We start from the raw sequence: 13978 nt of genomic DNA on the forward strand, positions 1-13978 counted from the left end.
GATTTGGTACTTTTAATATTATCTTTTTGTTTAAATGTTCACTTTGCCCATTTATTATTCTCTTGACATCAGTAAGTCTATTTATGAGAGTTGCTTTTAATTTTTTGCTCAGGTAAATCTCAATTTATTTCATTTGTGTCAATTTCTTAATTCTTTGTTTGGGACATCTTTGCCTGATTCTTTATTTTTATCACTCTCTGCATTGATGTCTATACATTCAACAAAACAAGTTTCTCTCCCAGTCTTCAAAGACTGACCTCATACAATAAGACTGGTCAGAGCTTCTGAGGGCCTCTAACAAATCTTTGCCTCCCCAAGAAGTAGCAAGAGGATTTTTCTGCTTACTCTGCACTGACCTGGGAAGGTGGTATCTACCAACTCAAGACTCATCATCTCTATCTTCTCCTGGGAAACCAGACTGTGACAGACCCATAAGCACTCGATTACTGGAAAGACAGATGTTATATTTAAGCAGTGCTGGAAAAGTTGTGGCATTGGATGCAAAAATAAATGCCTGCCCTTCTTAGGGGGAAGGTGAGAGCTGGAATATTTTTAATCTGCTTGCTCTGTGCTGAGAGGGGATAGTATCAATGATGTCTACAGATAAAATTACACATGTATTCTCCCCTGGGTGCTTGGAATTTGCTGGACTCATTAGAAATCAAAGACTGGCAAGACAAAAGGTGGATGGTCCTCTGAGGAACCCTATCAGAAAGCTATGTCAATGGATGTGAGGCAATCTATTGTCTCTCCAGGTGAAGCAGGGATATATCAGTCTCTTTCCAATCAGATGGCTGGGAACTAGGGGTAAGTTTCTAAGAGAGGATATTCCATATTTCCCTGTCAGTTTTAGTGATGTTTTTGTTCAGTCACTCAATCACATCTGACACTTTGCGATTCCATGGATTGCAGAATTCCAGGCATCCCTGTCCTTCACCAGAGTTTGTTCAAACTCATGTCCATTGAGTCAATGATGCCGTCCAACCATCTCATCCCCTGTTGCCCCCTTCTCTTCCTGACTTCAATCTTTACCAGCATCAAGTTCTTTTAAAAAGAATTAGGTCTTTGTATCAAGTGCCAAAGTATTGGAGCTTCAGCTTCAGCATCACCAGTCCTTACAATGAATATTCACAGTTGATTTCCTTTTAGAATTGACTGGTTTGATCTCCTTGCTGTCCAAGGGATGCTTAAGTGTCTTCTCCTGCACCACAGATAAGAAAGCATCTGTTTTTCAGCACTCAGCATTCTTTAAAGTTCAACTCTCACATCCGTACACAACTATTGGAAAAATCATACATTTAATTCTGCATACCTTTGTTGAACAAGTGATGTCTCTGCTTTTCAACATGCTGTCCAGATTTGTCATAGCTTTTCTTCCAAGGAGCAAGCATCTTTTAATTTTGTGGCTGCTGTCACCGTCCTCAGTGATTTTGGTCCCAGGAAAATAAAATTTGCCACTGTTTCCACTTTTTCCCTGTCTACTTGCGATGAAGTGATGGGAACAATTGTTGTGATACTAGTTTTTTTGAATGTTGATTTCTAAGCCAGCTTTTTCACTCTCCTCTTTCATCTTCATCAGGAGGTTCTTTATCTTTTAGTTCTGTACTATCTTTGGGTGGTGTCATCTGCGTATCTGAGGTTATTGGTATTTCTGTTACTCTTGATATTAACTTGTGATTCACCAAGCTTGGCATTTCTCCTGACGTACTCTGCATATAAGTTAAATAAGCAGGATGACAATATGTAGCCTTGATATATTCCTTACATAATTTTGAGCCAATCCATTGTTCCATTTCCAGTTCAAACTGTTGATTCTTGACCTGCATACATGTTTCTCAGGACGTAGGTAAGGTGGTCTGGTATGCCTATCTCTTTAAGAGTTTTCCAGTTTGTTATGATCCGCACAGCCAAAGGCTTTAGCATAGTCAATGAGGCAGAAATAGATATTCTTCTTGAATTTCCCTGCTTTTCCTATGATCCAATGGATGCTGACAATTTGATCTTTGGTTCCTCTGCCTTTTCTAAATCCAGCTTGTACATATGGAACTTCTCAGTTCACGTATTGTTGAAGCCTAGCTTGAAGGATTTTGAGCATTACTTTGCTTGCATGTGAAATAAGTGCAATTGTGTGGTAGTTTGAACATTCTTTGGCATTGCCCTTCTTTGGAATTGGAATGGAAATGGACTTTTCAGTCCTGAGGACACTGCTGAGTTTTCTGAATTTGCTGGCATATCGAGTGCAGCACTTTAACAGCATCCTCATTTAGGATTTTAAGTAGTTCAGTAGTAATTCCATCACCTCCACTACCCTTGTTTGTAGTAATGCTTCCCAAGGCCCACTTGACTTCACACTCCAGGGTATCTGGTGAATGACCACATCATCATGGTTGTCCAGGTCATTAGGACATTTTTTGTATAGTTCTTCTGTGTATTCTTGCCATCTCTTTTTAGTATCTTCTATTTCTGATGGGTCCATGCTGTTTCTGTCCTTTATAGTGTCTATATTTGCATGAAATTTTCCCTTGGTATCTCTAATTTTCTTTAAGAATTCTCTAGTCTTTTTCATTTTGTTTTCCTCTATTTTTTTTCATTGCTCACTTAAAAAAAATCTTTCTTATCTCTCCTTGCTATTCTTTGGACTCTGCATTCAGATGGGTATATCTTTTCTTTTCTCCTTTGCCTTTCACTTGGTGAATTGGTTTCCCATTATTCCAGAGTGCAGAAACATTTCAATTAGTTTTTTTATTTCTCTTAAAAGGAATTTGTCTTTAATTTATTGCTGTATCAGTGTGGTGGGAGAAGGGAGAGAAGGAGAGTCTAGACTTATTCTACATTCTTGCTGATATCCTTTCATGTTTCCTTTTATGTTTTGGGGAAGTAGGAAAACAGTGGCAGGAGAATTTATCATCACACATCTGGCTATTGTTTGAAATAGTACAAGGTAACCACTCCTGATTTTCAACTCAATTCTCTGACAGCAAAAATCTTGTAAGCCTTGTATACTACTCACCATCCATTAAATACCTCAGTATATAATGTTTCTTCAGTACTCTACTCGGCTTAAAAGAAGGGATTTTTTTTAATATACTTTTAATTTAAGTTTAATAAAACAAAAATCATGACTTGTATCCAACTAGAGTGTAATTTTGAAAGAAAACAAGGAATGAAAATATTCCTTTATTTCATTCCAAAGGAATGAAAACAAGGAATGAAGTATTTTAGCTTGCAATTTGACTTCTGTCACATTATTTTCAATTCACATAAATGTAGGATAGCAGAAAATGAAAACAAAACTGAGTCATTCAATTAAAGCCAACTTGGTTATTATTTTAAGATAATAGTATTAGCTTTGAATAGTCTTCATGCTGATAATGCTTTAGTAAAATTAATAATAATACTTATTAAGTTTATTTATATTATTTTATAATAACATGGTCTAGTGATAGAGACTGAACAAAACTATTTTGAGAAAGAAAATCAACTACAACATTGTTAAACATAGCTGGTATTCAAAATGTACCAAAAAATGACTCCAAAGGAGTGTTCTAACTTGGAAAAGAAATGGCATAATATTTGTAGAGCATTAGCAAATGTGTCAGTCTAAGTTCAGCTAGTTTCAAGGATAGTTGGTCAAAATGGTTCTCCCAAGAGGTAAGAAACATTTTTGGCATTTAACAAGTAGTAAGTGGGTAAATTCAGCTTTAGGAAGGGGAGAGGAGTGGTATAGTGACCAAGGCTAAGGTTAAGGGCAAGAAAGGCTTCAAAAAACAGATGTAGAAATTAGTCATGCAAGAGCCATAGCAGATAACTGTAGTCCTCATGTCCTCTTATAGCCCCTCTTTTTGGTTAGTGAGTAAATGGAGTGTCATTGTTTTGAATGAACAGGTTAATTTGAGAATGATTAATGTTTTGGGGACTTTATATAATTTTTATAGGTCATGAAGGGTCACACCTCTACCATAAGACAAAATAACAATTTATTTCATTTATATTTATTTCCTTTATTAAACAGTACACATCCTTACTTGTTTAATTACTGCCTTCTTGCTAATTTAAAACATTTGTTTTGGGTCTCTTGAAGACACCCTGACTTTGTAGTCCAACTTGAATTGACATTCCCCTGTGGCTCAGATGGTAAAACGTCTGTCTACGATGAGGGAGACCCGGGTTTGATCCCTGGGTTGGGAAGATCCCTTGGGGAAGGAAATGGCAATCCACTCCATTACTATTGCTGGGAAAATCCCATGGACAGAGGAGCCTGGTAGGCTACAGTTCCCATGGACAGAGGAGCCTGGTAGGCTACAGTGCATGCGGTCGCAAAGAGTCGGACACGACTGAACGACTTCACGTTCACGTTCAAGATCCTTCAGAATTTTTAATCTTCCAACTTAATCTTTATTAAAACTCCAGAGGGAAAATAAATATCCTTTTCTCCACTCTTCCTGCTACGCAACATATCTCCCTCTATTTCAGCCATGATTGTGCTTGCATAGGGCTCCCTGAGGTGATGGTTCTAAGTCTTTTTTTTTTTTTTGAAAATAATCAGGCTTTTATTTGCTGTGTATACAAATGATGTTTAAATGGATAACCTGTAAGATCTTGAGCTAATGTTTGCATCTACAGAGATTCAGATACAATCTATGATTCAGTCTATGATTATGCTCAGAGCAGTTTCAGGTGAAGAACTTTTTATTAAAAGGCTGTCACTATCTGGGAATGTGTAAGCTGTCTTACAGTAATTACTGTAGTATCAGTGAATCGGAATATTCAACTTACAGAAAATTCATTTTCTAACTCTCCTTTACATAAAGGAGAAAAGAGGAGGAGCCTGGTGGGGTGGGGTAGGAACCCCCCTCCCTCCCCTAGAAGCCAAACTAGTGAATCTAGCTTCAGACACACCCTCTGCTCTGTTATTCCAGGTTAGCCATTTGTTTTTCTTTACTGTGTCCTAAACTTAGTTTTTCTGTGCTGCTGTAAGAGTACACTCTTTTTTTTTTTAATTTTTTTTAATTAATTTTATTTTATTTTTAAACTTTACATAATTGTATTAGTTTTGCCAAATAAGTCTTAACTTATGAAAAAAGAATAGGAAACACTGATTCAGATGCTCCATACTACAAAAGCATTAAAATCCATAGTTAAAGATTTTCTCAGGAAACATAATGATTATAAAGATGTGTTAATAATCTCTGAAATTAACTCTGCTTGCCATTGTTAATTTTTTTCAATTCTTCCAGCTCAGCTCCAACATCACTTATTTCAGAGAATGATACCTGAATTGATTTCTATCTCTCACAAATACCAGGTCCTGTCTTCTGATTGGTGAAGGCAATGGCACCCCACTCCAGTACTGTTGCCCGGAAAATCCCATGGATGGAAGAGCCTGGTAAGCTGCAGTCCATGGGGTCGCTAAGAGTCAGATACGATTGAGCAACTTCACTTTCACTTTCCACTTCCATGCATTGGAGAAGGCAATGGCAACCCACTCCAGTGTTCTTGCCTGGAGAATCCCACGGACGGAGAAGCCTGGTAGGCTGCAGTCCATGGGGTCGCACAGAGTCCGACACGACTGAAGCGACTTAGCAGCAGCAGTCTTCTGATTATAGGCTTCTAGAGCATTATATTCATATCCCTCAAATCATAAACTTATTATAATGATTAAATTATTTGTTTAAAGTAGTTTTTCTTTAGACATCACATAATTGATAAATACAAAATTTATCTTTTCCACATTATCATTGCAGAGTAGTTTCTGGCACATAACCTATGGAAATTAAGTATTATGAATGATATTTTTTTACTACTTTTTCTTTTCTGTGCCTGTTCCCAGGTGACAGCAAATTCATATTCCCTATACTTATAGACTTATTTTCTTTTCAAATGTTTTAATATTCCCAACATTTAAGGGAATAATAAAGTGATAAAGCAGGTTAGGCAGGATTTTACTTCCAATTTGTCTATTTCTGCCCTGTATTTTTATTGTATGATTTTATGCATTGAATTTTTCTTTCAGCTACAGTTAGTCATTAAAAGTGAACATTACTGTTCTCACCTTTAGAAACTTTTCCTAATAGCATTGAAACTGAAAAAATAATTAGCTCAAGTTTAGTATTATACTCATAATAATTTGTTATATTTTCCTTTGACATGTTAAGGATACTTTTGTTAATTTCTATTTTTGATACTGAATTATAAAAAATCCTTCTCACTATAAGTTATACTATTTTGTGGTCTTTTTAATTAGGGTTGGATGTAGTTTAAATGGATCTTTCTTTAGATAAAACATTCCTAAATTTATGCAATGCTTAGCTGAATGTTTTTGTTCTCATTTTGTGGTTGTCAGTGCTTCTAACTTAGAGAAATACCAATTCTAATTTACAAGGTATAGAAAGGCTTTCAAATTAAAAATTAAAGCTTTCCAAACTGAAGTGAATTTCTGGAGTTAAATTATTCTCTACAATACAAAGTTTCACTACAAATTTATTAATATTGGAAATAGCATTGTGTGTCAATTTGCATTTCAAATAAGAAACACAAATAATTGTATGTAAAACATTTATTCCATGGAATAAGATGTTTGCACATTTTATATATATACAATATAAGTAAAACTAGCTATAGTAAATAAAGGCATGAATCATGTCAACACTATGATCATGACACTGGCTAGAACATTTTTTATTTACTATTGCCCATGTGTATAAATGTTAAACCAACTATGTAAGCTTGGATCATTTTTTTTTTTTTTTTTTAGAATGGGGGAAGAGGAAATCATTTAAGTCTATCTGAAATTATCAGGGTTATTTTTACTGAGGTTATATTTTCTTTGAGGACTATTTCTGGTGTTGTAAAAATGAAATAAGATTGTTGTTCAGTCACTAAGTCATGTTTGACTCTCTGCAATTCCATGAACTGCAGCACATCAGGTTTCCCTGTCCTTCACTGTCTCCTGGAGTTTGCTCATACATTATCAGAAGTGAGAAAAACATGTGTAAGATAAGGATCCCACAGGCTTTATGAAGGTAGCCCTATCATTCAGTGTATACTTCCATCCCTCCAAACTGAAGACACTCGGTATTCTTATAGCTTCACTCACACACCTCTGCTTTTCTTGTGTAACTGAGCCAGAGCATGCGTTTTTTTTTTTTTTTTTTTGCCATCAGTATTCAGGTATTACTTCTTGGCCTAATAGACTGAAATTTCCATAATGACAGGAATTTATTTTACCTGTTTACCAAAGATCCTAAAGATGCCTAAAGCATCCTAAAGATGCCTAAAGCAGCATCTGGTGTACAATTGTCAGATCTTTGAAAACTATTATAGAGATTCTATTGTTATCCTTATTTAACTGAAGGGGTAACTGAGGTAGTAAGAGGTTAAGTGACTTGTACAAGGTCATATAGACAGTAAGTAATGAAGCCCCCAGAAGACTTTTCAAGGTGAATTGCATAGGGTTCATATTATGAAGTACTTGCAAAATTAAAATTTTGTTTTTCTAAGAAGAAAACCAGATGTGTGTGTGTGTGTGTGTGTGAGGAGGAGTTAATAAGAGAAAGAAAAAAGCCCAAACATCATTACTGAGATAAAAAAGTACCTTTAGAGTCACTTTTTGAGAAGGCAAATAATAGGACATAAATGTTTAGAAAAGAATGTAGGTTGACTTTTCTGTCTTGCAGTATAGTAGACTGATATTTTTGGGAAAAAAAAGTTCTTGATTTACAAAATATTTTTAAATGCAGCCATAAGTTGTCAAGAAAAGAAAATGTGTATAAAAACTCAGAAAAGCAAACTGAGCCCTCAAGCTTGTTTCAGCTCTGTAGGCACTTGATGAATCTATTGAATTTCACTTCATTGTGGATTTCACAGGCTCAGTAGAGCCCAGAGGGAGGACAAAGGTCTGGGAGGACATGGTGCTCATGTACCTGGAGGTGCTGGAGTGTGGCACCTGCTTGCCTATTGAAACCTAAAGGTGACCTGGCTGGACCTCTTGCCTTGGCTGTGCAGTTTCTGGGTTTCTGGAGGAGATGTAAGTAGTTTTATTCTGTAGGGTTTTTATTTGATTATGAAAAAAAATAAAAACAAAAAACACAAATCAGGTACTGTGTTTCAGTTTAATATTGCTTTAATTGCAACAAAACAGCTTTTGTGGTTGTCAAATAAAAACTGTAAATAGGGAGTGTAGTTTAAGCCATCCTGCCTGAGCAGTTCCTAACTGCAGGGTCTAAAATAAATTAAGGGACAGAGAGTGTTCTGGGAGGTAATGATTGACTATGACAGAGACGTGGCATCAAAGACATTCAGATGTGTCACATAAAGTCAGTTACATAGGGTTGGAGGGAGAGAGTACTGACTCCAATTTCAGGGGTTTGCTCTCAGTGCCACATGGCCCATTGGCTTAGACATATCCCCCGTGTTCATGGTGAGTGCTGGTGGTGCCTGCTGTGTGGCCAGTGCACCATGAAACTATCTTGAAATTTGTGTACTACCTTTAGTTTTATCAAATTATATATACAATTATTAAAGAATATGTGGTTTATTAACAGGAAAGATTGATACATTACCGTTGTGAGAACAGCTTATAGATGTTTAGATTTTTCTGTGTGTGTAATAGGGAAGATTCAGTCATCACTGGAGTATTTTAGAGTCCCAAGGACATCAGAATGAATTTTTTTTTAATAATATGTCTTCAAAGTTTTGCCTCAACATCTAGAAAAGGATTCATTTTCTTCTTTCAAACCAGTTAAGTGTTCTGAGTGAATCAAGTCACTTGCCTCTGACCTTTTAGACAAGTTGTCGTTTTTGTTGTTGTTGCTAAAAGAGTGTACCTATTGTTAACCTGAATTTGCAGTGAGTATGTCTTAGAGTATTCATAAATGGTGAACTCAGTTTCTGAAATTAAGCTTTTTATTTGCAATTGGCTAAAAAAAAGGAGAGAGATTGGAGACAAAGACCAGGACCTTCCCAAGTGGCATACTGAAAAATCTGCCATAGAGTCAGAATCTCTGGTGGGAAGAATAGCAGGTTAAAATTGATCTAGGAAAAAAAAAAAAATCATTCTCTTCCCAGGGGAAAATAAGGACCAAAAACAAAAAAAATCTGCTTTAAACTTTGATGTTTAGTAGTGGGCATTACAGTATTCTCTGATAGTTCGAAATCAAGTTGACTTGATTTTTTTTACCTTGAATTCTTATTATCCAGATATTACCAAAGTAATAGAAAAGGCTAAGCTTAGTTAAATGTGACTTTAGGAGACTCATATACATGACAGAGGCAAATACCAACCTATTTTTTAGTAACATCACACCATCTTAGTTTTCAAGTTCTAGCACCCAGGAAATTGCCCATAATTGACATACACATATCATTTTAAAGAAACTTAAAATTTCCCATTCTGTCCCTAAACTTCCAAGGAATCAACGAGAGATGACAAGGACCCAAAAAGAAAAAAAAAAAAAAAAACCAGAATCAGATGTGTGAAGATAAGAGGTTTTGGAATTAACAGAGAATATTAAGCAATTTCTCATGCTTCAACTTTAAAGGTAAAAATTGATAAAATGGGTAAATGACTATCATATGTGTAAAGGAACCCAAACAAAACTACTAGAAACACACATGCATACATACACATATGTGTGTCTATTGGTGTGAGTAGAGAAGTCTTTGTTCCATGATCCATGGAGACAGAGAGGCTACCTGAGCTGGGTGTATCTTGGGTTAGCTTTCAGGTTGGTGCCCTCAGGTGTTTGATATCTCTGTGTGAGGAAGGGGACGTTCAAGGCTTTAAAGGAAGCAGTGTTTTCTAGGTTTAGCATTTGTTGTGGCAGGATCTCTCTTGAGGGTGCTGACTGGCCTCCTAGTGGCCTTGGGTATGTCCTCTCTCCATGTATAGACCCTTGATGATTGTAGACCTTCAACAGGAAGCCAATCACAACAAACATCCTGCACTAAACAGATCACCTCTGAATGCCTGTGGCCAGAGAATCCCATTCTCCACCTAAGACTCCAGAACATAGTAACACTGATGAATGGAGTCCCACTATAGTAAGCTACGCAGCCCAGGAATACTCTTAGTTATGGCAGGCTGAAGACTTCCTTTTCCAATGGAAAGTACGGTATGGGGAGGGAGGTGGGAGAGGGGTTCAGGATGGGGAACACGTGTACATCCATGGCGGATTCATGTTCAGGTATGGCAAAACCAATACAATATTGTTAAGTAATTAGCCTCCAATTAAAATAAATAAATTTAAGTTAAAAAAAGAGAAAGTACACGTTCCAGGTGACCTGACCTAGGAAGCTGTCATCTATCCCCACAGGCAGCTCCAATAGGAACAAGTATATGCCCAGTAGGACCAGATTGAATAAACTCGCCAAAATAGAACATCAAATTAAATTTTCTTTGGAAACACAGAACACAAAAACAGGTCAGAATCTGCATTTTAAACCTTAAAAGAGTCACTGCTTGAACTAACATCATAAACTCTCCATGATTCAGTTAAAAAAAAAAAATACCCATCATACCAAGAACTAGGGAAACAGCAACTTGAATGAGAAAAAAATCAACAGACTCCAACACCAACATGAATCAGACATTGGAATTACCTGACAGGGATTTTTGAGCAATGGTCATAGAAATGCTTCAACAAGAAATTACTTTCAAAACAAATTTAAAAATAGGTAATTTCATCAAATAAAGATAAACTATAAAAAACAAATGAAATTACAGAAGTGAAAAATACAACTAAAATTTTTTAAACTTATATATTACTAAATGGGTTTTACCATTGGATAAGTAATATTTACTATTTTAGATAATAGTAAATACTAATACTATTTTAGGTATAGGTAAATTTTTATTGCTACTGAATAAGTTTTTACTAGTGGAGTGAAAATGACAGCAAATAGAAGCTGTGAATTTGAGAAAAGATCAATAGAATTAACCCAATAGGAAAAGCAGAGAAATTAGAGTAAAAAAGAAAAAAAGAGAAACTCTAGTATGTATGGAGCAATAACAAAATATCCAATATTTGTACTGTCAGAGTCCCAGAAGGAAAGAAAGAAAGAAAATGGCAAAAAAAATTAATTTGAAAAATAATGGCTGATGATTTCTTACATTCCACAAACTACATAAATCTACAGATTAGAAAACGGGAAAATTGCTTGAACAGATATTTTGTCAGAGTTCATGTAGATGGCAACATAAAAACACATTCAATATCATTAGGCACTTGGGAAATGTAAATTAAAACCACAATGAGAGATCAATACAAACTCATCAAATGGCTACTTTATTTTTAAAAATGACAACACCAAATACTGCAGAGGACATGGAGAAACTGGATGACTCAAACAATGCTGGTGGAAATGTAAAATGGTAAATCCCCTCTGGAAAAGAGTTTTAAAATTTCTTATAAATTTAGCATGAAATTACTATATTACCAGCAATGTTACTCTTGGGCATTTATCACAAAAAATTAAAAATTATATTCACACAAAAACCTACTACATGAATGTTCATTTCAGGTTTATTCATGTTATCCTCAGTGGAAACAATACAGATGACTTTTAATAAGAGAATGGCCAAACAAATTCTGATACATTCACAAGGAAGAGATACAGATGACTAATAGATAAGCAATTTGGATGCAACTCCAGGAAATTATTCTGAGTAAAAAGAAGTCAATCCACAAAGGGTTCAGTTCAGTGCAGTTCAGTCGCTCAGTTGTGTCCGACTCTTTGCGACCCCATGAATCGCAGCACGCCAGGCCTCCCTGTCCATCACCAACTCTCGGAGTTCACTCAGACTCACGTCCATCGAATCAGTGATGCCATCTAGCCATCTCATCCTCTGTCGTCCCCTTCTCCTCCTGCCCTCATCCCTTCCAGCATCAGAGTCTTTTCCAATGAGTCAACTCTTCGCGTGAGGTGGCCAAAGTCCTGGAGTTTCAACTTTAGCATCATTCCTTCCAAAGAAATCCCAGGGCTGATCTCCTTCAGAATGGACTGGTAATTCTATTTATATAAGGATGGGGAACACATGTACACCATGGCAGATTCATGTCAATGTATGGCAAACCCAATACAATATTGTAAAGTAATTAGCCTCCAATTAAAATAAATAAATTTATTAAAAAAAGAAAACTATACAAGCAAAGAACAGATTTCTCAGCTCAGTTCAGTCGCTCAGTCGTGTCTGACTCTTTGTAACCCCATGGATTGCATCATGCCAGGCTTCCAGATTACTGGATTAATCTTTTTTACAGGGTAGTCAGGAATATTGGTTTCCCTGGTAGCTCAGACGGTAAAGAATCCACCTGCCATGCGGGTGACCTGATTTCAAACCCTGGGTTGGGAAGATCCCCTGGAGAAGGGAATGGCTACCCACTCCAGTATTTTGGCCTGGAGAATTCCATGGACAGAGGAGCCTGGCAGACTACAATCCATAGGATCGCAAATAGTCAAGACACAACTGAGCGACTTTCGCACACACATACATACTATCAGGAATATAGAGCTGAGAAAGAGATGAACTAGTTATAAAAGAGCCACAAGAGGGAACCTTGTGAATACCATATTGTTTTGTATCTTGACTCTGGTGGAGAATATGTGAACCTACACATATGATAAAATTACATAGAATTAGTACACACACCCACACACACATAGGGACAAAGAAAACCTAGGAAATCTGAAATAGGTCAGTGGATTTTAAAATGTCAATATCCTGGTAATACTGTACCAGAGTTTTGTTAAGAAGTTGTTGGTGGGAAACTGGGTAAAATTTACATAGGATCTCTCTCTGTATTACTTACAACTGCATATAAAGCTCCAATTATTGTAATATGCCAACTTTAGCTCAATAGAGCTGTTAAAGTAATATTAGATTAATGTACATACCTATAAAATAATTGTTTTATTCAACAAATCCATTTGTAAATGCAGAAAACAGTATCTACAAAGTCAAGTGAATCTAAAATTCCTGAATAACATTTAATGGGTTTAAATTTCATAGTAATATAATCATGTTTCTGTATTTATAGTGATATAGGAGATCCAACCAGTCCATTCTGAAGGAGATCAGCCCTGGGATTTCTTTGCAAGGAATGATGCTAAAGCTGAAACTCCAGTACTTTGGCTACCTCATGCAAAGAGTTGACTCATTGGAAAAGACTCTGATGCTGGGAGGGATTGTGGGCAGGAGGAGAAGGGTACGGCAGAGGATGAGATGGCTGGACGGCATCACTGACTCGATGGATGTGAGTCTGAGTGAACTTGGGGAGTTGGTGATGGACAGGGAGGCCTGGCATGCTGCGATTCATGGGGTCGCAAAGAGTCGGACACGACTGAGCAACTGAACTGAACTGAACTGAATAAAGAATTAAAGAAAATATCTTTCATTTAACCAGGCAATTTTTTTGTCAGGAGCAGATTTTATCCATCATTTATTTAGGGAATATTCGTATAAAACATTTTGATCAGTGTAACACACAAAATATTTGAATAGAGCATTGAAAATACTTCCTAAGTGAAAATTTCTTCCTGGATGCCCCCTGGAAAATATGAAGATATATTATTAAATAATTCAGGAAAGGCATTATTGTGGATTCGGAGATGATATGAGCCAAGTATGGTATTTTGGGATAAATAAGTTCCTGTATAAACAAAGCTTAAATCTTCTGAAACTTAACGTCTCAATTATGAGGGCTATCAAATGTTTCAAGCAAGCTGTGGTCAAAGTCTAGGATTGTGTCATAATTGAATTCATTGAGAGATTTTATTAAGTCCAGTATTTTATGCTGTAATTAAAAAGAAGTGCATATATTATATATATATATGTGTGTGTGTGTGTGTGTGTGTGTGTGTGTGTGTGTGTGTGTGTGTAATGCAATCTGGTTGCAGAGTTGACATTCTTATTACAACATTTATAAACTCAGTATTCTTCAACAGAAAAATGGATTACAATGGTTAGAGTAGTACTCAT

This window comes from Bos taurus, chromosome 12, assembly GCF_002263795.3.
Source record: "Bos taurus isolate L1 Dominette 01449 registration number 42190680 breed Hereford chromosome 12, ARS-UCD2.0, whole genome shotgun sequence".
Classification (NCBI taxonomy): Eukaryota; Metazoa; Chordata; class Mammalia; order Artiodactyla; family Bovidae; genus Bos; species Bos taurus.